This window comes from Ursus americanus, chromosome 6, assembly GCF_024610735.1.
Source record: "Ursus americanus isolate L20-20 chromosome 6, mUrsAme1.1.p, whole genome shotgun sequence".
Taxonomy (NCBI): domain Eukaryota; kingdom Metazoa; phylum Chordata; class Mammalia; order Carnivora; family Ursidae; genus Ursus; species Ursus americanus.
Genome location: NC_142132.1, coordinates 37,882,850 through 37,907,365, shown reverse-complemented (window position 1 = coordinate 37,907,365; position 24,516 = coordinate 37,882,850). Strand labels below are relative to the sequence as shown.

The 24,516-nt window shown below is 46.1% G+C and overlaps 1 pseudogene; it reads right to left on the bottom strand.

The window, feature by feature from the left end:
• Positions 1–9,079: 9,079 nt before the first annotated feature.
• LOC123800331 (eukaryotic translation initiation factor 2A pseudogene) lies at positions 9,080–22,341 on the bottom strand (annotated as a pseudogene).
• Positions 22,342–24,516: the final 2,175 nt, after the last annotated feature.

Genomic DNA, 24,516 nt, shown 5'->3' with positions numbered 1-24,516 from the left:
TTTCCAATATGGTAGCCACTTGCCACACGGACCACTTGAAATGTAACTAATGCAACTGAAAAACAAAACTTTTCATTAAAAAATTTTTAATTAAATTCAGCTACTGTGTTGGATGACGTCACAAGACACAAACCATATGGACTTCATACGGCTTTGCAGACGTATACTGGCTGTCTGCCCCATTCCACATTTATTACGTGAAGATAATAGTATACTTACTCCTTACTTTTTTTTTCAGTAATTAAATCAGTATTAATGTGTGTTAGTTATTTATGGCTGTATAACAAATCTCCCCAGATTTAAAGGCTTAAAAATACCAACAATATTTCACAATCTTTTTGGTTTCTGTTGGCCAGAAGCTGAGCAAGACTAGGGTGTGAAGTTCTTCCTGGTATGTCTCCTGACGTTGCAATCATTACCCTGCAAATCATCTGAAGGCTTGCCCGAGGGATCTCCTTCCACGGGGGCTCATTTGCATGCCGGCAAGTGGTTCAGGGGCCTCTCTGTGGGCTGCTTGAGTGGCCAGCAGAACAGCTACTTGCCCGGGGCCACAACCCAAAAGGATGGGGGGAAGTTGTAATACCTTTGGTAATACGGTCTCAGAAGCCACACTGACACAGCCTGAGGATTGGAGGGTGGGGGCATCCCAGGGGGCAGCTACCACGATCTGTAAAGTACTCGGAAGTGTGCGTGGCACATAGTAAATGTGGATGTTAGCATTTCTTACCCGCTGCTTCCCAAGTACAACAAAACCTCGTGGCTCTCAGCTTACATTCCCAAGGGCTGGCAGCGGCCGCTCCAGGAGAGACCAGGGGAGTGGGGGCCGCAGACACTCCCTCCGAAGGGCTCACAGCCTTGCATTGATTCCTTTTGTTCTCTTCCTTCCCCTGCACCCCAGCACACATCTTCCTGGGAACTCTCGCTGTGGGCCAAGTCAGTTCTCCTCTACTTTAGGATGCGACCTGACTTTGTGAATGTGGCAGGTGAAAGGGAGTTAGAGGCAGAAGCTTACACTTAAGATTGGGGGGAAAAAAACTGGAGCCTCAGTTTATTTGTCCAAAAATGGGCATGCTATTTTGTCTTGTAGGATGCTCATGGAGAGGGATCGGTCAGCCCATGTCCCAGGCACGAGGCTAGTGAAGACCGAGCGAAGTCTCCGTCTCGCGGAAGCTGCCAGGTGGGACTGACATCTGTGGACCAGACCGCATGCAAAGTGCGGACTATGCTGGAGCCCGTGAGCACGGGTCTGGCTGGGTCTGAACAGCCAGCGAAGGATGGAGCGTGACTCATGAGAAAATCGGAACGTGGGCCACATGGGCGGACGCCTGGTGGGCCGGGCCGGGAGTGTGTGTGACACACAGGAGAGAGGTTTGTAAGCTGCCCTCCTTGCTCTGGTCATAGCCTTACTGTTTTGCGGCCCCCACTAGGCTCCCTTTTTACTTCGGCCTCCTCTTCTTAATAATATTTTCAGTTGTGTAGTACCTATCGGGGTTCTGGGAACAGGGGGATGGTCTATGGTGTTTGGTTTCTCTTGTTCCTCACAAAGCCTGGAGAGTTCCTCCTTCCCTACAGGTCTGTGGCTTAACACCATCATGTTCGGCCCCTGGACAGAGGCCATGTCCCCTTTGCCATCTGCCCCCACAGTATAAATGTCTTAGGAGGCAATGACATAGCGTCTTGGCAAAGCTATTCGGCCGTCTCTCTATTTCAAAGGATCACCTTGACCTTTGCTTCACAGCTCCTCTCCCCAGCAGACAGCCGGGAGCCGGGGGAACCTGTGTTGCCTTCTCCGGCGAGCCGTCGCTCTCCTCTGAGACAGGCCCGTCTGGCCCCCGTGGCTCTGTGTGCACATTAATAACAGAGCCAGGCGCTGGCCTCCCTGCAGCCCCTCCTGGGAGCCTCTTCGGGTCTCCACGTGGGTCCTCTGCCTCCCCCTGCACTGTTCTCCAGGATCCGTGAACAAAGCTTCTCCTCTGCTTGAGAGAATCCCCAGGCCTCCCGTGGTTTTAGCTCAGCGAGGAATGGTGATTCGGGATATGTTACAGGGCTGAGCATCCTTTGTCCCCCACGGCCCTCCCCCCCAAAGCCTGAAACTTGAGGCGGCCCCTCAGCTGCTCGGTGGGGCCAGCCATTGGTGGGAAGCTTCTCTAGGCTGTGCAAGGCGGCAAGGGTCTCCGCCCCAGGGACTTGCTTTATTTATCTAGCTGGACTCCATCTCTTAGTACGCAGCTCACGGAGGAAGAGGATTCTGCAGCTGAAGTGAGTCTGTCCCTCCTGCGGAGACAGGGAGCGGAGAAAGAACAGAGATTCACTGGGGCTCGAACTCCCCTTGGTGTTGTCGGCAAGGCTGTGGAGCAGGTGGGGCTCCAGGGTCATAGTCGGGGACCACAGACTCATAGCACCAGAGGCCCCGAGGTCACGGCAGCAGCCCTCTCTTCTTCCAGAGGGACTGTGGCCTTTGTGGGTCTGATTATGGAACCTGGGCTCTGATTTCCGTCCGTCCTCTTTATTTTTTTTCCCCAAAGACCACGTTAGCATTTTATTTTTCTATTCCTGACAAATTCATGGGGGGGGGTGAATGATAATAGAACATAATCAAAACAACATACAGACACAATTCAAGAACATTCCACCATCTATGGTAGCTGTTCTTTGTAAAGAGCGTTCGGTTATACAGAAACATCTTTATGTAAATTATGTGAACAGTCTGTACACACTGTGAGACTGTTCAGATTCACACTAAAATGCTAGTGCAAGCAGTGGCGTACTGAAGTGTGAGCAAGGTAGCCATGAAAGCTCATCACCGACATCCCACTTCAACAGTCAGATATTGAAGGCCTGGCCATGGAAAACACTTTGATCACGTTTAAGGTCACGCTGACTTCGCCCACCCTGAGGGCTCTCAGCGCAGTTTGCGACTAAGCAGCGGCAGGGAATAGGGGCAACCCAGGTCAAGTCGGCCTTTCCGATGTGAATCTCGACACTTGATAAAGGAAACGATTCCAGAGATGACTTGTATGTCAAAAACTGTAGAACAATCACACCTCCTTCTCCCCGAAATATTTAAAACTGAAATGAAATCGAATCTTCCCTCCCCCACTTAAAATTCCTGCTGAAGAACTCACCTACTCCAGTGAAACGTTTCCAAAAAGAATTCTGCGTGAAATCACTCAAAAGTCTTTCCCATCCCTGCCCTAAAATCTGTTCGGGGTGAGGACATTCCCGCAACAAAGTTCACTTTGGATACATTTGTTTACCCGACTTTGATTACTTTGGATTCTATTTAAATAAAGTGCGGTCAAAGCCCTCAATAATCAATCCGTGGCATTAAAGGTGTTAGTTACTTAATGTTCTAAATTATGAAGACAAAAATTAGTTGGTTCCAAACTGTACGTGCAATAGACCCCCTAGATTCCCTTCGCACATTTTATCCAGGTGTGGTGTGGGGGGCGTGAGGGGGGTGGCTGCAGGGTTCCGGAGCGGAAACAGGCTTATAACAAAATCCTGATCACTTTACACAGAGGCACAGTCCCATATTCCAGGAGCTTGTTCCCTTTTTTTCTTTTTTCCTTTCCTTTTTTTTTTTTTTTTTTTGTTGTTGTTAAAAAGCACTCATTTGAATTTCAAAAGAACAGTGATGGAAATTATCAGAAGCATCAACACAGAGCTTTGGGAATTTAGACCTCAGCTGAAGATACACTGTTTCCTGAACTCTTATATTTATAGCAAAAAAAAAAAAAAATTATGGAAAACTTTTAATTCCTTATTACTTTTGCATTAAGGGATTTTTATTTGCCAATCTCTATTTTTTCATGCTTTCTTGGAGATTTTTTTTGAAGCTTCACCAACTTTTACACGGGTTTAGAATGATCCAAACAATATACTCTAAGCAAAATGAACACAAGGTACTTTGAGAGAGTTCCCTTTGTCTTAGCTATTCTCAGTGTACTCTGGTCACCATTTATTTGGCAGTAAAGCCTTACAAACTCTCATCACATGACTAATAAGACTGAAATGCCACACTGAGTCACAACCATACAGTCAGAACTTGTAAACCTTTCTCCTGAAATGCTCAAATCATGTCAACTAGAATTACACAGCTTTTAATAATGGAACCTGTGAAAATGCTGGGTTTTGAAGGTGGCTGATCAAATCATTTTGCAGAAGGCAAGAAACACTATTATCACAGCTATTACCCTATTTTTATGATTTGCAAGTAGTTTATGTGCTGGAAAGCACTAGGAAGGGGTGTGCACCAGCTGAAAGCTAAGGAAAAGAAGCAACATCGTAAACCACAGTAAATGTGTATATAAACCCAGGCGCACAAAACTATAATTTACATCTATGCAGGCAATATCCGAATTCATACGTCCTTGGCACTCAGAGCTACTGGGTCAACCAAGCCAATGGTGAAGAATATTTTTTCATATACTTTAGGAAGTGTCTTGCCCCAATTTTAAAATGCTATGATCTCCATTCTAAAAATTCACAGAGGTAGAGACAAATTGGAATCAATTGAAAAAGTTACCCGAAAGTATAATTAACAGCAGTCTCTGTAAACAGGTGTGGGGTTAAGAATTTCATTAAAAATGTAAAAGTGGGCTGAGACCTTGTCTTTCAGAGTTTCAGATTGTAAAATGTCTGCGCAGTGCCTGATTTATATGGAATCCAGTCTTAGCTTGCATGCAACTGTGTTAACAAGTACATTTTCACACCTTACAGGGAAAGGTACAAAATTAACCTATGTCCCCAGGGCTGCCATTTACCCCCAGAATACTCCGCAGGTGCACATACTTGCACGGACACCTACAGAATACACGTCTTCCGCACGTGCTTCTGTTTCTTGCCATTCTCTGGAGTCGCTTCTCTTGAAGGGGAGCAGTGACTCAGTGTACGTGCCGTGAGAAGCTGGAAGATCCAGATGGTAAGGAAGCCCAATGGCTAGGGGCCCCTGCAGGCCCATGTCCCTGGAGCTGAGGGGCAAGCCGATTTCCATCCATGCTCTTAATCCGACTTTCCTCTCAGAACCACTGTCAATAATTTAGAGTGTAGTTGCAGACTTTTCAATATTAGCACTCTCCCATTTCGCTGAGACGTTTTTACGTACATGGAAGATATATCGCAATTGCAAAGGGACACTGTTTCGTGCTGTATCATCAGTACGTTCGGCAACACCTGGCATCGAATAAGTGCTCCTTTAGCAATAATCTCATTTGCTAAATGAGATGAGAACTGGAAATTCAATAGATGAAGGGACTTGCCCAGGCTGGTAAGTGATGGAATTGGAAATTCGTTTGACCACACCTAGAAGGTTCTACTTGCTTCACTGTAGAAGAATCATTTGGCAAGGAAGAGGCTGACACCTGGGCCGGCAGCAGGGAGAAGCCTGAGCGCTGGGAGGGGTGGCATCGCGCTCCTCTGCTCCTCGTGCCTGGAGGATCCCCCGAGTCTGAGCGGACACCGTCTCATCATGATGGGGCTCTCTCCGGTTTTCTACTTGCCTTGTCTAGTTCTTGTGCTGACACACTGCTTCCTGGCTGTGCTGATGGGCACTTCCTAGGCAGCCTTCCCCAACCCTGGTGGCCCCCCGCCAGAAAGCCATGTCCTGGCAGGCTGGCGGACCCAAGGGAGAATGACAGAGATGGCTGATGCCATTGTTCTTGCAGAGCACAGCCCCTTCAGAGTCCCACGTGGACTCAGTGGGCTCTGCCCCTGCACACTTGTGGGAGGACATGAGTCCGCCTGGAAAGGAGAGTGTGCACGTTTGCATAAGCAGCTCGAAGTGGCTGCGTCTGGTTCCTGCTGCCCACCTCTGTGGCATCACCTTGGGCCAGACCTTCTCCTCTCCACTCAGGCTTCAGTCATCAACAAAAGGGTGCCCGCGATGGTGAATCATTCTTTTTGCCTCTGGAATTCTGTGATTTATACAGTTTTAAACTAGCTACACAGCAGGTAAAACAGTCAACATTTATGTTTATGGCTTTGCTGCCTTTGGAAAGGAATGGATCTGTTGAGTTTGTTTTTTTCTTTCTTTCTTTTTTAAATTCACATAAAAGAAAAACTGGATATTCCAATAGAGGAAGGTTTTATTTGTTTGTTTGTTACCCGTCCTCCTAATGATCCAAGTCCGGCCAGTTTCCTCTTTCCCCTGCGGACCTGGCCTCCTGGAGATGCAGGCTCAGGGCTTTGTCCATTCCTGCGCAGCTCCTTTCTTCTCCTCTCGGGGGTGGGGGCTGGATCTTCTCCTGGAACGTAGGGCTCAGCACAGGTGCTTCTTCCTGAAGGGGCGGGCAGGGGGAGGGCTGTGTTAGCAGCTTGGCTGGGGGATGGCTGTCCCAGACTCGTGCCAGGGGAGGAGATCAGACATGAAGAAATTCCTGGGGAAGTCTCAGGACCGGCCTCCTCCCCTCCGATCATCCCACAGTGGGTGCAGAGTGAGACCCCCATGGCACAGTCTCACCAAGAAGAGAGAGAGAGAGAGAGGGAGATAACTTCTGCCACAACACTTAACCTCTTCTCTCCTCACTCGTCTAAGCACAACAGCTGTAGAGTTCAGCTCACTGAGAGAAAGAACTTTTAAAGGAGAGCAGGGCAGAGAGGGAGGAGCGGCTTCTGAGGTCCTGAGGTCACCGACACTGGGTCATGCAATGCCACGCAGGCGTCGCGATGTGGGGAAGAGGTCTGAGAACTCCACTCAGAGAAGACGGTCTGAGGCCTCAGGTAGGCAAGACCTCCAGCTCAGAGAGGACTCATTATTTTATTATCTTCTTATATTTCATTCTCATTTCATTAACTTCTGTGTTATCGTCATACACTCCTTCCTCAGCTTTTTACTTTGAAGAGTTACTGAAATTGAGTGTTCCAGTATTTTTGGATTTTTCTTTAAATAAATGCATTTTTCGGAAATGCATTTATTTCCCTTAGGAAATTCCCCCAGGGGAATAATAATTTTCCCCCCAGACTATAAATGTTCATCAGACTGCTTCTTTGGTTATATCTTATAGGTTTCGATACATTCACTTCTAATAGCTTTTAATTATACCTTAGATTTTTTTTAGTACTAATATTATTTTGACATTGTTTTGTATTTTAAAATATTAACTTTATTTTGGGGAAAGAAGCTACTCTTTTATTCTTAGTATCTGTATTTAGTCTATACATGAACTTGTTATGATTTTTACTCTTTCAAATTAAGATTTTATTGGGAGTGAAGAACACAGTAGATTTTTATAAAATTTCCACACATTTTTGAAAATTTGCATTGTTTTTGGTTGAAACGGTCCCTTCATATCTTTATCTATATTTTATATCTCTAGCTATACAATCACGATTGTTAATTTTATTATTTAAATCCTTGGTCTTTTGTGTTTTTATTCTTTCAGCTTCTTTCTTTCTTTCTTTCTTTCTTTCTTTCTTTCTTTTTCTTTCTTTCTCATTCTTTCATTTGAGAGGTAAAGAGGGAGTGAGCGAAATCAAGAGTCGGACACTTAAGTGACTGAGCCATCCAGGCGCTCCATAGATGGTGACATATGCCCTTTTTATTTTAGATTTTTATTTTTATGTAATGTCTACACCCAACATGGGGCTTGAACTTACAGCCCAGAGATCAAGAGTCACGTGTTCTGACTGAGCCAGCCAGGCGCCTATTCTTTCCATTTCTTAACTAAGTTTGTCGAAGTGCCACCCCAGTTTTGACAATTAGAGCAAGGTAAATGCTTGTATATCTTCCCTGGGTTCCCAGGCAACTGAGAGCAGAGCCCGATGAGTGCCAGGAACAGTGATGGCTTTATTGTGGAGAACCAGTCCTGGGCCTGAGGGTGGAGGGAATTCCCTCTTCCTCCTTCCTTGAAGTGAGGAAACTTAGTCTTGCAGTCTGGGGTGACCAGCTTACATAATGGACCAAAGGCTGGACAGTTCGGGACAAGAGTGCAGAGCGTCAGAGGTAGAGATGCTCAACGTCGCACAGTGGTAAGGCACAGACATGTTCTAAGGACAGCGAAAGGCCGTAGAATGAGCTCTCTCGGCTTAGTTTTCAGTGTTGGGTATCTGAATGTGGTGTCACCTTCTCTGTTTTCCACTGGTCAGGTTATTGTCTCTCAGGTGGAAAACTGCCCATGAAGGAGTGGAAAGAGACACCAGCCGGGGAGGAGCAACTTCCTCACCTCACTAGAAACACAAGAAACAAGGAGGTAAGCGTGCCTCCGTAGCAGCTTTGTCTATCTTCTATTTCAACTCTGTGTGTGTGTGTGCGTGTGTGTGTGTGTGTGTGTGTGAGAGAGAGAGAGAGAGAGAGACTTTGTATTAAATAAACAATGGATTTGATTTGACATAATTTGAGAATTTTTGTCTTCCAAAAGGGAAATGTAGTAGATTATAAGCCTACCTCATTTTTTGCAGATTGAAGGTTTGTGGCAACCCTGCACTAAACCAAATGTATTGGCACCATTTTCCCCACAGCATTTGCTCACGTCCTGTCTCTGTGTCACATTTTGGTGAGCTCACAATATTTCAAACTTTTTCATAATTATGATTATATTTCAAATTAATTATTATATTTGTCCTGGTGATCCGGATCCATGATCGTCAACGCTACTATTGTAATTGTTTGGGTACCATGAGACGCATCAACGTCAGATGGTGGACACAACTGATGAATGTAGTTTGGGTTCTGACTGCTCCACAAATTGGCTCTGCCCCCGCCTCTCTCTCTCTCTCTCCTGAGGCCTCTCTTTTTCCCGAGACACAACAGTACTGCAATTAGACTAATTAATAACTTTACAATGGCCCTAAGCAGTCAGGTGAAAGGAAGAATCAATTGATGTGGCCAACTTTATTTTCTTATTTTAAGAAATTGCCGCAGCCCCCAACCGTCAGCAAATACTACCTTGATCAGTCAGCAGCCATCAGCAAAAAGAGTACAATTCACGGGAAGCTCGGATGAAAGTTAGCATTTCTTAGCAATAAAGTGTTTTTTAATTGAGGTAAGTACATTGTTTTTTAGACATAATGCTATTGCACACTTAATAGAGTGCAATATGGTATAAACATAACTTTTATACGCACTGAGCGAGCAAAAAACTCATGTGACGGGCTCTGTTGTGGCGGTCTGGAGGCAAACCAGCAGCATCTCCAAGGTCTGCCTGTGTATCAAGGGAGAGGCGTTAAGGAGCCAAGGGTGTGGGCTCTGGGTTCAAGTTCCATGTCTGAAAGTTACTAGAAGAGTAACCATGAGAAAACTGATTTTTCTTTTTGGGTCTAAAGTTTCTCTTTTCAAAAATTCATAACTAACAGAGCTGTAAAAAAAATTAAATGATTTAATATGATGAACTGTTGAGATAGTAACTGGTGCAGAGTAAACCCTCCACCAGCCACTATTGCTGTTTCACTCTGTGCTCCAATGTTGTAACAGTTCTTAAATCTTAGCTGGTTCTTTATTTCCTCTCAGAATGGTTTGGTTTGAAAGTTCTACTTTTTTATTTAGGTTGTCCATTTTTAAACATGTATTTATTTATTTGAGAGAGCATGAATGCGGGGGGGGGGGTCGGGTGAGGGTGAAGGGTAGAGGGAGAGAGAGATACTCAAGCAGATTCGTCCCTAAGCACAGAGCCCCCACCTGGGGCTCGATCTCATGACCCTGAGATCATGACCTGAGCTGAAACCAAGAGTGGGACACTTAACTGACTGAGCCACCCAGCTGCCCTAGGCTGCCCATTTTTTAATAATTTTTTAAAAGATTTTATGTATTTATTTGACACAGAGACAGCCAGTGAGAGAGAGACAAGCAGGGGGAGTGGGAGAGGAAGAAGTAGGCTCCTAGCGGAGGAGCCTGATGTGGGGCTTGATCCCAGAACGCCAGGATCACGCCCTGAGCCAAAGGCAGATGCTTCATGACTGCACCACCCAGGCGCCCTAGGCTGCCCATTTTTAGTTAATATATATCTTTTTATATGAAGCATCCTGCACATTTTTCTGTTAAAGAATAATTAATCTCAAAGCATTGAGATTTATGGTTTCAAGATGCTTCGAATAGTCCTGAAAACAACAAAACCTAAAAGGGAAAGGAGAGAAAATGGGCAACTTAAATGAAACCACAGATTGCCACAACTTGGGACCACAGACCCTACACAAAACCTCCCAATTGTTGTTACCACCCAGAAGCGGCCTGCAGCGGACCTTAGACTAACCACGGTCTAATCCGTGGATGGTGTAACTATGGGACCACCTGGCCATAGTGGACCTGATTAGTTTGTGCAGACACTTTGAAATTTGCAGAATCCTGTGAGAGGTCAAGGTTCGCTTGTGGTCGTTGCTGCTGGTGCATTTGCTAGTAAAATCCTGGTTCTCCATTTCACTGACTTCCTTTATGTGATGAAAGAAAATCCAACACATTGGCTTTCTTTTTGACAGCTCACCGCAGCAGAACTCCCCCCGGCAGAAATGCATTTGTAAGGGATCAATTTAATGCATTCTTTGTCTTTGCAGACAGCGGGTTCTTGGTGCCACTTTACTAAGTGGAGTTTCTTCCCTCAGACTGCGGCTTGCAGTTCCAGAGCAGAGAAGATGCTATTATTTTCCATGAAAGTGAATTGATGCCCCTCTGGGAGTCTGGATATTATCAAGATGAAAAAGGTTCAGTGTTTCTTTCAGGAGCAGTAAATCAGATCCGTTGTGAGGCACGCATCCCATGTCTTTCTCTTTTTTTCTTTGAGAGGTGGCCTAGCCTGAGTGATGCTCTGGTCTTCACTACTTGGATGAAGGTGGGGAAGGGTGTCTGAGTCACCAAGGCCCCTCCTCTGGGCCCACAGGTCTGCCGGGATCCCGTCTGGCTTCCAAGGGCCCACACATCCGGCGGTGCCCCTCGTTCACCTCCAGAAGCCCTCACATCCATTCACACGTCTCTGGACCAGGACGGCTTCCTGTTGCCTCTTCTCCACGTTCCCACAGGTCAGGGTCTTCTCTGCTCCACTTCACTAGAAATAAGTGAGGCCTCATCTGCTGAGCTGGGCCACGCCGATGCTTTGCCTTCTGGTGTGTTCTCCCATCTCAGGCAACACGCCTGGACCCACGCTGGCGCTCTTCTGTAGGAGGGCCTTCCAGTGCCTTTGGGCGGCCCAGCAGCAGGAGTGAAATTGGCGTTAACTGCAGAAATGAAATGAACAGCGATTAACATGTAATATTTTTCATCCAGAAGTTAATGGTGTAAATATTAGTGAATGTTTTGGAGTTTGGGTGGTTGGTAACTTCAGTGGGAGCCAAGGTCACCATCCATTGCTAGAAAGGTCATCTTGGCTTACATTAAAGGTGAAACGGAGTGCGGATCCGCGGAGCTGGTTCTGCGGACCTCTGTGCCGGCTGCTTTGCCTGGAACTTCCTACTTTAACTGTCAGTGCATTATAGAAAGAACCTGGAAAGTGAATATAGGAGATAGTGATTAACATCTTGAGGAACCTAGAAACCCTGCTGTATGGAGGAAGCAAGTGGAAGAATGATCTAATCCCAAAGAACTGCTTATGGGAAAAAAAAGTGGGGGGGACGTCTCCGGCGAAAGAAGACTGCTGTCTCCAGATGTTGAAAGAAGTACAATGTAGTAGAGAAAACAAACGGATTCTGTGTAATCACCATAGGGTAGAACTTTGATCTGGAGGTGGAAGTTGCAGGGGACAGATTGCATTTCATTCTATTTTCACAACCTCGGGGCAGCCGCCCGGGCAGGCAGTCACCATGTCACCTGGAATGCCTAAGCCAAGGCTGGCGCCCCTTCTCTGGGGCCTGGGTGGGGGAGCACTGGCTCTCTTGCTTCTGAGCCCAAGTGCTCCTATGGCTGTTGGAGCAAAGGCGATAGCGTCTCGCCTGCGGCTCACGAGGCACAGAGGAGAACAGCAGGACCTCGCTGTGCTCGTGGAGGACGCAGGGCCCGACCGAGGGCTGCAGGGGATGTTTTCTCAGCTTTAAGTCTCGAGCTGATGAACTGGGCCTGGAGTTTCACCTGCCACCCCTCCTGCACTCCTAACATCTGAAGGGAAGGCTCCAACCCCGACTCAGACTGTCCCATCTGTGCCTTAAAGACAAGGCCGAGGGTGACCCATGTTGGCCAGGGGATGAAAGGCAGGGCTGGAGCTCTGGGTCGGGGTTGGGCTGTAGACATGCTGCGTGGGGCTTTCTCTTTTCCTGGTGTTCTTCCCTGCTCCATGGGAAGCAGCTCCAATGTTTAGCCAAGTCTGGGGGAATCATTTGCCCTGCCCCCGTCCAATGGGCTTGAGTTGGCACTTGCCCCCCTTCACTGATGGGAAGCTCATCTGTCAGCTGGCAGACTAGCTTGATGGCTCCGAGCAGGGCTTCGGAGGCTGACACTCACACCTCAACATCTTAAACACCCACGGCCTTCCCGTGCAGGAATAAGAATCCTACCCCATGCCTTAACCTGCAGACTCTGCCTGTTACAGGAGAGGGAAAAGCAGAAGGAAAGGAACACTGGCGTTGAATTTACTAAGAAAATCAAGTTCCAAGGGAATCCTGAAGATGGTTCTCCTTCTTTCCAGTTAACCTACACCTTTATTTGGCTTACATTTTAAAATTTTTATTTTAATATAATTTTATACTTAACAAAGAATGGCACAAAAAGCATACAAAGAATTCTGTATACCCAAATTTCTCAGATGTGAGTGTCTTATGTAAAACGAGTACAATGATCAAAATCAGGAGATTAACTTGATGTGACACTAATCTAGTCTCTAGGCCTCATGCAGATTTCACCAGTTGTCCCACAGATACCCCTTTTCTGGCCCAGGTTCCAAACCAGCTTCATACGTTGGATTCAGATGTCATATCTTCTCAGTCTCCTTTAATCTGGAATAGTCTTACCTACCCCTTTGGCAAATTGAATTCTAGAGAAGGAGAATGTATCCATTAGAGAAATACTAGGTGTCTGCTTGCTCTGTGCTCTGCCCTCTCCAGCTCTGTGCTAGGGGTGAGGGGATACCACCTGGAAACGGAGAGACACCATCCCTGCTATCTGAAGTCTCTTGGGCTAGTGTTGAACACAGACAAGAAAACCAGCAGTTTCCATGCAGGATGCCAGTTACTGTAAGAAGGAATGAAGGGAGCATGCAGGTTGGGAGGGCAGACACCTAAACCAAATTGGGGATGTGGGAAAGGCTTCCTGGAAGGGATGATATTGGAGTTGAGGCCCATGGGATGAGTAGGAGTTCCTGAGGCTGGGAGAAGGATGTCACAGTGTGAGATCATATAAGCAGTGGCAATGGCATTGGTGAAATCAGGATGGCACAAGACATCCTCTCTGAGTGCTGAGCTGAAATGCATTCTAGAGTCTGCACAGGACACATGAAGTGGGGAGAGGTGTGCATGGGGCTGGAGAGGCAGGGAGTGGGCGAATGGCTTGGAAGTTGTATTAAGGGCTTCTTTTTGACCACAGAGCCAAGGTGAGACGTTGGAAGATAGAGTATAGTGATCATATTTGTTTTTAGAAAGACTACAAGAGATGGTGTTGGCCTGAACCAAGATGGAGCAGTGAGTGTAGAGACAGGTGAACAAACCCAAGATCTGGAGGAAGCAGGACTAATTGGAGGTAGGGATTGGTTGGATGGAGAGATTGGTTGGATGGAGAAGTTGAGAGAGAGGCCGTGGTCAAAGGTGAAGCCCAGGCTTCCAGCTTTGGCAATCAGTGGAAATTGGTGGCATTTACCTTCTCTAAGGTAGACGACACAATGGGAAGAACAGTTTTGAGGGTGTTTTTATGTTGGTGTTCAGGTAACTTGTGTGAAGTTAGAGCGTGAAGCTGAGGCTCTCCTGACCCCCAGTCCAGGACTGTTGACTTCATCGCATGCCTCCTAACTACGTCCAAGCCAGCAAACCACTGGCTATGACACGCACATACGAGTGCTCCTCAGAAGCAGGTTGTGTGCCCTGGCTTCTGCCCCTGGGGAGCCAATGGCCAGGGCGGCCCCGGCACTGAGCAGAGAGTACAATAAAGGGTAGTACAAGGAGGCCCAAGACTGGGCGATGATATCTCCTGCTATCCCATCCAGCTGGGAGGGCAGGAGAGGCCGGACACCTTCGATCCCGCTGAGGTGGGGTTAGGAGGGCATTGTAGATAAAGGGAGTTGTCCCAACGCTGCAGGGTGCTTTGCTGAGAGCAAAGGAGCAGAAAGCTAGGCCAGAACAGGCAACTGGCTGGGATATCAGGACTCAGGGAAATGACAGGGAGAAGTGGAGGGGAATCCTTTCCTCCAACCTGTCAGAGAAGGGCTGGGAAGGCCAAGGGAAGTAGTCAGCACAGAACGCTTTTTACATGGAAGCCACCACGAGAGTTTCTATTCTGCCATTTGCTGCTGAGGCAGGTAGGGCTCTATGAGGTTAATGACCTGCCCAAGGTCACATAGATAGTAAGTGTAGAGCCAGGACTTTGACAAAGCCCTGACTCTATAGCTCTTTCCTCTGCTCTATGCCTCCTGATATCAAGTGGAAACTCAGGTCCAGTCTAAGTAATTGTCAAAACTGTCTAGGTGTGGACAGGTGGGAGATGCTTGAATGGAAGGAATAAGGAGAAAGTTTATAGTTGCCATCCCAAAGTAGTCACTGGCACCATGAAAAACCCTGAGCATCATCAGGAAGATCCTTCCCGAAGAGGGGACAGAGTTGGAGAAGGCCTAATTCCCGGGAATGCGGTTGAGGGCATAGCAGGAAGGGTGGCCACACAGCATTGGGCCTCTGGCAAGCAGAACTCAGCAGAGGCTGGCCCAGTCTGGTGTGAGACTCAGTCCTGATGCTCCCTCCTCATCCTCGATTCAGATCTGTTCTCGACCCACTGCAAAGCTAGTCTTGGGTAAAAGTTGATCTAGAAGCAGCAATGCACCAGCTCTGGCCCCAGCTCCAGGCGGTTTTGTTGATGTTTATAGAAGCTGTCTTTTCCCTTCTGACCCACATTCACCCCGGTTTGCATACCTGCTCCGTCCCGACAGGCGAGGCTGGAAGCACTTAAGAAGAAGAGGTCTCAGCTGGACTCTTCCTCTCCTTCCAGTGCTGGGAGAGAGGGAAGTCTGCTATCCCCAGCAGTCAGTCAGCCTCTTGGTGGTTCAGCTGGAGGGGGAAGTCCGAGGGAGAGGGGAGCATGAGGGGGCATGCTTTGGCTTAACTAAATCTTGGGGGGCGGCACTACAAACAAGGGAGAAAACAGGACTGGACTGTGAGGAATGGACAAGGAATGACTTGACTGTCCCAGTTTCTCATCTGCCCGGACTGTAACTGAAGAGTTGGCTGCCGTCAGGGGGCCTTAACTGATATTCAAGGTCACTGTGTCCCTTCTCCCTGCCTGGGTAAAGCCGCTGCCCACAGACTGGCACTAAGTCTGCCCTCAACTGATTGCAGACCTGAGAGGCAGGGATGTTGGCTAGCCTGGAAAGGGACATTCTCCTGGCTGGGTGCAGGGTTTCTCCAGCAGTCAGGAAAACCTGGGACTCTAGCTCTAAGGAGTTTCTAGGCCATGTAGAAAGAGCACAGACAAGCAGATACAACTTGAAATGTATTTATGGACCAACTTAGTCCACCACAAATGGCTGGGCAGCTCCCCTAAAAAACGAGTCCGGGGTCTCCCATGCGGAATCTGGGGGTGGAAGTGAGCAATGTGAATATTTTTTTTGTGCTAAAATTTGCTTTATGTCTTGGGAAAAGAACCTCAAGTTTCTTCGATCCCCTTCTATCATGCATCCTTGGCAGCTCTGGGAGATATTTTCCCTATTAAGCAAACCAACAGCTGCTGGTTTTGGCTACAGTTTGCTTTGCTCAGTTCTTGGGCGGAAAGAAGATGCTCAGCTGTCCTCAAGAGCTATCAGTGGAAACCAAAATAAGAAACACAAAACAGATGGGCCTAGAGAATGGAAACCCTGAAGGGCGCTGTGGGTTCCCATCCGCAGTAGAAAGCTGCAAATACCCAACAGTTACAGCGTTCTCCTCCTACTCAGGCCTGGCCTCATGTGCTCAACTCCATAGTGCATGGATGCGTGGTGTTCCTCAGAACTCCTTCCATCTGACCTTTCAGGAAAGAGGACATAGGGACAGTGGCAGATTTTTGTGAGGGGACAGTGAGCAAGGCACCGGGATATTTCCTGGATCATAATATATCACCCACCACAACACCAATTTTACTGTAAGTGTCGATTTCCCTCGGGTGTCAATTTCTCCACCTCTGGGTTCTGATATGAACCAACCCAAACAGCAGTTAGCATCTGTATTATTATTTTCTATGAGCCAGGCATTAGTGTCCAAATTTGTAAGGTCACATTTATTTTATTTTATTTTTTTATAATAATATTTTTTATTATATTATGTTAGTCACCATACAGTACATCCCTGGTTTTTGATGTAAAGTTCCCTGATTCATTACTTGCGTATAACACGAGTGCACCATGCAATACGTGCCCTCCTTACTACCCATCACCAGCCTATCCCATTCCCCCACTCCCCTCCCCTCTGAGGCCCTCAGTTTGTTTCCCAGAGTCCATAGTCTCTCGCGGATCTAAGTCACATTTAATCCTTGCCTTATTCTCGTGCTGTGCACATTTTACTGATTAGAAAGTTGAAGCGCAGAGAAGCCAAATAATGTACTCAGAGTCAGAGTTAGTGCTGGCATTTCTGGTTAGTCCGACCACCAAGAATACCCAAATACTTACATACCAGGATGGATTGCCTACCTGGGAAGACCGATGCCATTCATTCAATATGTGTAAATAGAAGCATAGAGCACAAACACACAAACACAAACACAGAGCAAATCTTACTCAGCAGAAATATATGTCCATCTACTCCATAGTCAAGGCAATGAACACAAAGATGGCCACACAGTCAAGGCCACACAACCGAGGATCCCCAAACATTGGGGGGAAATCTACATCACTGGAAGGACATCAAATTACATCAAAATTACATTGAAATTACAAATTACATGAAGAAGATGGAAGCAAAGTTTAGCGCATCAGGAAATTCTTTAGAATCAGTATAATTAATGTTAACATATGATATAATGTTGCAGAAATGGATGAGAGTATTTTATATATAAATTAAAACAAAAATCTTTAGAGATCGGGAGAAAAAAGTAGGAACAATGAAATTAAAAATGGGTGTTAAAGAGCAGAGTCCACATAGCTACAATCTGAATTTGTACGCTGGAAGATGACACGAAGCATTCTTCCAAAGACAAAGAAGCAGAATGTATTAACAGAACTTTAAGAATCAATAGGTTTAGCAAAGAGTTCCAAGTCCTATCTAACTGAGGTTGCCAAAGGAAAGAAAAATAAAAGAGAGGCTTGAAGGAAGGAAATAAATAACAGAAGACAACATTTTCAGAAAGGAAGACATGAGTCCGCAAATTGAAATAATCCACTGACTGTTAGGTAGGACAAATGTAACAGGTATGACATAAACATGCACCGTGGTGACATTTCAGAAAACCAACAATGACAAAGTGTCCTAAAGGCCAGCAAAGCTAAATAAAAGAAAAGATAGTTTTTCTGGAAAGAACATCAGATTGGAATCCAATTTCTCAAAAGCTCCGGATTTCTGAAAGCAATAGACCAATATTTTCAAAGTCGTTGGCATGTGATTTTGAATTAAGATTTCATTCCAAGAAAAAAAATTAAACACAAAGGTGAAAATAGTTTTTTTCTAAAGCTCTTTAAGGACTCAGAAAGTTTACCAAACAGAAGCTCTATCAAATTGCTGGAGAATCTATTCAGCAAAATAAATACAAATATTGATAATTAAATCGAGGAAAACTTGGGATATGGGCAGTAGCACTTAACCAAAGAAATACAGGAGTATTAAACATTCATATTATATTAGTCTTGATTTTTGAAGTAATTAATGATAATAAAAACACAAATCCATTATCCCTACATGATCTCAGAATAGTTGAGATCATGGAAGAGAGAAAAGTTTTATGTGTTAGAACTTTCACAGCAACAGCGTTTTCCCAGGTTTTTGAACAATGGCACTCACATTTTCATTTTGTACTTGGTGCCATCTCTGTCACCACACAGGAGACTGGAGATTTCTTTTGCTAAGGAAACTGGGACAAGGGGGCTGTGTATTTGGAGACATCAGACACATAATAGAATTGGATGCCAAAAGGAGAGTAAAGGAAGGTGTTAACAACTGATTTAGAAAGATCCCCAGACTCCCACTGCCAAGGGGGGAGATCGTAGGGTCTTTCCCTGGAATAACTGAACCACTCAGGGAAGAAGACCTACACATCCTGACATGAGAAGGTCACTACTAATGTCATTTTCGATAGGCGGTCCCACCAACCTGTGCTGAAACTCTCCAATGCAGTAAGCTCTTCCATGCATGCTGTCGTCACCTCCAAGGGAGACCCGGTTTTCAGGGCTTAATGCCCTCGCTCCCATTTCCCCTCCTGCCTCTTGATTTGGGAATTACGTCCATTACATTTAATATAGTAATTAATATACGTTATGTCTCAGGTCCTGTTTTCTTCACAACATACTTCACAATGTACGGCTGCTTTGCTGTCATTGGCTTATGAACATTTTTCCATGCCTATCTCCCTACTAGGCCGCAAGCTCCCCGGGGACAGACAAGTCACCCCTGAGTTCACTGCCAGGTCTGCAGATTCTCATACTGTGCTTTCCCCAGGTTGTCTTTCAGGAAATGGACTTGGGTGAACAATGCGAAAAGACTTTGTAAACTGTATGTTGATGTGAACAAAAGGACAGCTTCTAATTACAGAATGTGTGGAAAGCAGATTCCAAGGAGGCCTGTGATTCCAGGGTGCTGGCTCCAAGAGGGATGAGTGACAGATATGCCTCCTGGGTCCCCATGCCCTCACCAGCGTCCCGGCAAACCTGAGGAGTCAGGCAGGATGGGTGACTGCATGGTTTCTTAGCCAGAGTGGAGCAGAAGCAAAGGCGAAAACAGCCTTGTCTTTCCCCCCTCCCCCACCCAAGCACAAGTGGAACCCATGAGGTTTGGCTTGATTTGAGGTTCTTATTCTCCCTACACCCCTGGACCTTTCCTTTATCTCTGGGTCAGCCCTGACAACAGATGTCTTGGTCACACTCTTCATCGGGTTCTCCCAGAGAAAGGACCTGGTTGCAGGAACCAACTTTCAAATGGTTTTCTAGGAGCTGAGAGAAGGAAAAGCTTTTGCTGCATTTTCTCCAGCCGAGGAATGAGGGAAAGGCTACAGCCGTGTGAAGAAGAATTCTGACTTTCTCTGCCTCACAGGAGGGCCTGTTCATCTTCATGCAGAAGCCGCCCCTTGCTTTCCACGTGGAGCCTGGGTCACCTCATCAGAAGCTCTGGGCAGAGAAACCCAGAACATGGCTTGCTCAGTGGTTATTCTAAGAGATACACAGGAAGAAAATTAAACCTTTTATTTCTAGTATCCCTTCTCAGGAAATGGCAACAAATGTTGCCTTTTGAGCCCTTATTTCTTCCACGAGAATCGCTTTTTCTACTTGGAAGAGATTCCCCCCTCTCCAGGCAGCTCTTGCTCTAAGTAACCATTTTCCTCCCAACAGCCTCAGTCTGGCCGTGTCCTGTGGTGTCCACATACCTAGCTGCCTTGTCTCTGGTCACCATGGACGCTGCACGGAGGAGGACGGCAGCAGGGACATGCTCCCCCCGTTACAGCATGCCTTCCATGTTTGAGATGGCATCCTGCTGCCCACAGGGGGAGGTAGCAGAGTTCTCCAGAAGGAGGCAGAGCAGGGATCGTGGTTGCACCCAGGATCAGCTACGTAAAGAGAAATTCCGTGTCCTGCAACAATGCAAACAACTCAAGTTTGTATTCAAGGTAAAAACTTGAGAACAGAGAAAAATCACAGGAGACCCACCACTTTCTGGGTGGATGGTGCCCTCCCCACAGACTTCAGCCATTCTCTGCCCCTGCTGGAGGCTTCACAGAGCCCGGCTTCTGCCGGCCAGCTGGGTCTAGACACAGATCCAGGGCCAGCTAGAGGAAAGGTGACTCCCCAGTCTTCCCCTGGAAGTGTTATCACAGGCAGGGAGGCGAATGGAGCTACAGCCCTCTGATTTCTCAAAGCAGGTTCTCTGGGTCCCGTTCTGGCTGCATAGCATTCTCTATGCTCTACTGCTTTAATTACATGACTTTTTTTTTTTTAAGTTCTATTACCTGCTAGAAACTTACACGTATATTATCAATGTCCTTCCTGACAAACTCCACAGGAGAATTTTTAATTTTATCTTGACTGTGTTTAGACAAAGCTTAGCTTGTGGGAGGCAAGAAATACACATACAGAAATAAATGAGAGGCTCAGTGCGCCAGAGTTCTGTGTCCAGCTCCATCTCTGACTATTCCAGGCTACCAAAGAGATTGCCTACGTTCCTTTTTGTGACAAGAAATGACACCCAGGCACATGTTCAGACTCTTTTGGGGTTCCTCATTGGAGAGAACAAAGCTTGAGTCTTGGTAAATGGGGACTTTAAAGGCTCCAGGAGGAAGTGGACTACAAAGCAATTCAGATTTTCAGAAAATTACTGTATTGACTTTCTCCTGAGCAAATTAGTAAGTTAATACAAGTGCAAGAGAAAGAAATTAACATTCATTCTAAAGTTACAGAAATGAACCTTTTTTTGTTTTGTTTTCTTTTTTTTAGAGAGAAAGAGTGCACAGATGCTTTTGAGAGGGGGAGGGGCAGAGGGAGAAGGAGAAAGAATCCTAAGTAGGCTCAGCACAGAGCCCAACTTGGGGCTCCACCTCGAGACCCTGAGATCATGACCTGAGCTGAAATCAAGAGTCAGACGCTTAACTGACTGAGCCACCCAGGCGCTCCCAGAAATGAACGTTTGTATACCTTGCTTGTTTTGCACTAACTTCTTTTATCCAACCTAATGGGTTGCATTTTTTAAAAATTTAAAATGCCTTTATTCATTTATATGGTAAATGACACTGAATAACAATGATGGTTGACTTGCAGTCTGTGGAGCTTAGCTATGAAATTTGCATCTCTTTTCTACATGTATTGAAATTTAGGACAAGCCAATTTAACAGACATTATTAACTAATTTCAATATATTCCGAAGCTTGGAATATGGTTGAGTTATAGATGAACAGTAAACAACGTGGATACATGATGGGCAAGTGAAATTCAGGTGTTCTGCAGGGTTTAAGACAGAAGATGTATTTCCACTGATTTATGCTAACAACTCGCTCTCTGTCAATCTTTAAAGTAGCCAATTTCAAATCTTCCTGCTCCTGGAGAAGAATGATATCTTTTAAAATTTCTCCAACTTAAGAGTTTTTCTAGCTGTGTTTCTCTTGCTGATTGTTCTTTCAAGGTTCAATTGCTTTCAGGTCTTTGGTTCTTGAATTTTTCATCTGTCTCCAGATGTGAATGAAGGTGCCCTCTTTCGGGGTCTGCTCTGTGGGCCAGGGTAGGTGCCAAATCTTGGTTCTTGTCCTTTCTCGCTTCCTGCTTTGGAACTTTCTCAGCCTCATATTTCCTTTGATTTTTAAGAGCTGCTTTTGATAATGGCTTATCATTTCCTGGTTGTGATTTCTCATTCAGCAGTGGTGTCTCCTCCGAGAGCTTGGAATTGGTGATTGGTTTACTTCTTAAAACCGAGAGTCTATCAACCACTGCAAATTTAGATTCTTTGTTGGGTACTTCACTTTTAACTGCTTAGTAAGCTATAGTTTTTGCTGGAAAAAGCCTATCCAAAAACTGGCTGCCAGGATAGGGCTGGCCTAATGCCAAAGCTTGTACCCATTATTAACACCCAACCTGGGAGCGTGCGTGGCAGTTAAAATGTGCTCCCCATCTGGGCACCAAGCAAAATATGCAGGATCAGAGGCTGCTGGGTTAGAAATAGGTTTGTATTTTTTAACATTCCATGATTGCATTTGTTCGCCAGGTTTTTAAACCCAGCTAGCCTTAATACATGGCCACGAGGACTAAATAAGTGAGACATTAGAGCACCAGCTCCACAGTCAAACACAGGATCACATTTCAAGTTGCAAATTATTCCTTTGGCAGGCATAGAACCATAAATAGCATACAGCTCAGTAGAACTAGAATTCTAAATTTCACCATAAACGGGGCTATGTTTTAGTAATTGAATAAATTCTAGTGCTTTCTTCATTTGCTGCAAGGTAATGCAACAGTTGTTCTCTGTACTAGGAAGTTCCTTGCTGGTCAGATCCGTTCTAACTACTGCAACACAACAGCGCTTTTCATTCCTTCGTGTCCTAACCTTATCAACCCCAGAGTAATTGACCCTGGGGCCTTGGAACATCGCCACTACTGGATCTGTTCCCTCATCTGCCAGGACGGGCATGGACACCTCCATCTTCTCCTGGAAAAGTGATATTCCTTTTTCAGTGCCCCTTCATGACATAGATCATCGTACTGCTGTGGAGTCTGGTATCTGACTAACATGGAAGAGACCAGTATGTGAGTCCCTTCAGGGCTGTGAACACACTGTGGCCTCTCCCACTTTCCACTGTTTCCTAGGCTGAAATGCTCATCGTGGCTCCTTGTGTAACTACTGCCTTGTTAACCTTCAAGTTTTAGTGGAAATGCAGTCCTTTCCTAATTGGTCTCGCCCAGGTAATGTCTACCTCCTTGCCCTTCTTGGTCATTACTTCCTTCCTGGTCGTTATCCCGCTCAGTGGTATGTTTGCTTGTCCATTTCCTGTCTTCCCCCAGCAAAAGGCAGACTCCGTAAGGGAAGGGAGCTTGCTGGTCTTACTCATCCCTGCTCCCCAGCCCCAGATACAGAGCCTGGCACATCCTAAGAGTTCAATATATATTTGTGAAATGCATTCATTTTTGTCCCTTCCCTAGCCCTTAGTTCCCAACAGGCTCAGTAAACAGCTATGGATTGAAGAATAAATAAACAAATGCATATTTCTATTATTAATCCTGCTGCAAATGCCCTCTGAGCATGTGTTGTCGTCCCTGGGTAGGAGAACATGTTTTCCAGATCTTTCTTCTTGGTTCTGTGCATGTGGCAGCGTTGTTTAGAAACAGATTTCCTTTGATCACGGCCAGGACAAGAATTATTCATTTGCAGGTAGTCAAGACATCATGACTGTGGAATCCTGAAATCTCTCTCAGCTTGATTTTTACTGGAAAAGAAGATGGGAGGCCCTGAATCACAGAGAAATTCTGATTTTCCTTGTCTGTGGTTTAGACTGAAACAAAAGAATGCTCTGCTGACTTTCCAGAGCCCCTTCTCCCCACTGCTGGGCACCCGGCGCTGCCCATGGAAGGAGCCATCTGGGCATACCAGGAAAGGTCAGTCTTCATACTCCTGAGGCCAGGTGCTCCGTGCAATTAGGGAAACGAGGCTTCTCCATGGGAACCCTCTCTTCCCCAAGGGTCAGAGTCCTGGTTTGTGTCCTGCGGCTGCTTCACACATTCATGCTTTTAGATCCTGTGGTGTAACTCATTGCGGGTTAAAACTTGGCACATTCAGTATCTCCATCTGAGTAATTCATTTGTTTTAAATTTGAAACCATCTGAAAAATACAACACAGTGTTAAAATATGAGTGTGTGTGTGTGTGTGTGTGTGAGTGTGTGTGTGTGTGAGTGTGTGTGTGTGTGTGTGTGTGTGTGTGTGTGTGTGTGTTTGAAAGCGCATATGGGAAAATCCCTTTTCCTTGGCTATTTATAACCCTTTCCAGGCACTAAAAGCACAATGGCCATAACTCTCACCATCCGAAAAAGTGCCGAGGACAGCACTTTCTTATTTTACGCGCCTCCCTGCTCTTAAGTGCTCACTGTTTGGATTTCTGATCTGATAACTTTATTTAAAAATTGAGTTTTACTGGAATTTTGCGCTTGTCAGAGCTCTTTCTTCCGGCCAGGTGCTTCACCTCCGCGGTCGCTCCTCCTTCTCTGTAAACGCGGCCTGGGTCCCGGCGGCGCTGCAGCTCAGGTCGGGGACGCCGATTGTCCTGTGACGGGGGCCACTCACAGGCAGCTCTCCAGGAGACCCCAACACCCCAGAAGAAAAATGGGCCATGCCAAGTCTTGCCCCTTCTGGCAGCTGGCCGCCTCTGCCACTCCGGCCCCTGCAGCTTGGCAGAACCGTGGTGCCCAGAGGGCAGGCACTTTGCGAATACTCGCTGAATGAATGTTCCCAACTCCACCCTCTGCTCTTTCTGCCGAGTCCTTAAGATTCTCCAGTTATATCAAGGACTGTCATGGGTATCAGTCTTTTTTTTTTTTTTCTTTCTGAAAGATTTTATTTATTTATTTTGAGAGAGAGAGAGAATCGCAAGCAGACCCCACCTGAGCCCTGACATCATGACCTGTGAGCCGAAACCAAGAGTCAGTGGCTCAACCGACTGAGCCCCCCAGGTGCCCTGAGGGTATGAATCTTTGCATAAACGCCTTGGTCTTCCCATCTTGCTTTAAGAATGCATATTTTCTAGTTTCACAATGGTGAGTGAGGTCCCTATGTTGACCTTTGAAATGAGGAAATTGAGAAAAGTCTGTAAAGAGATTGGAGGACTG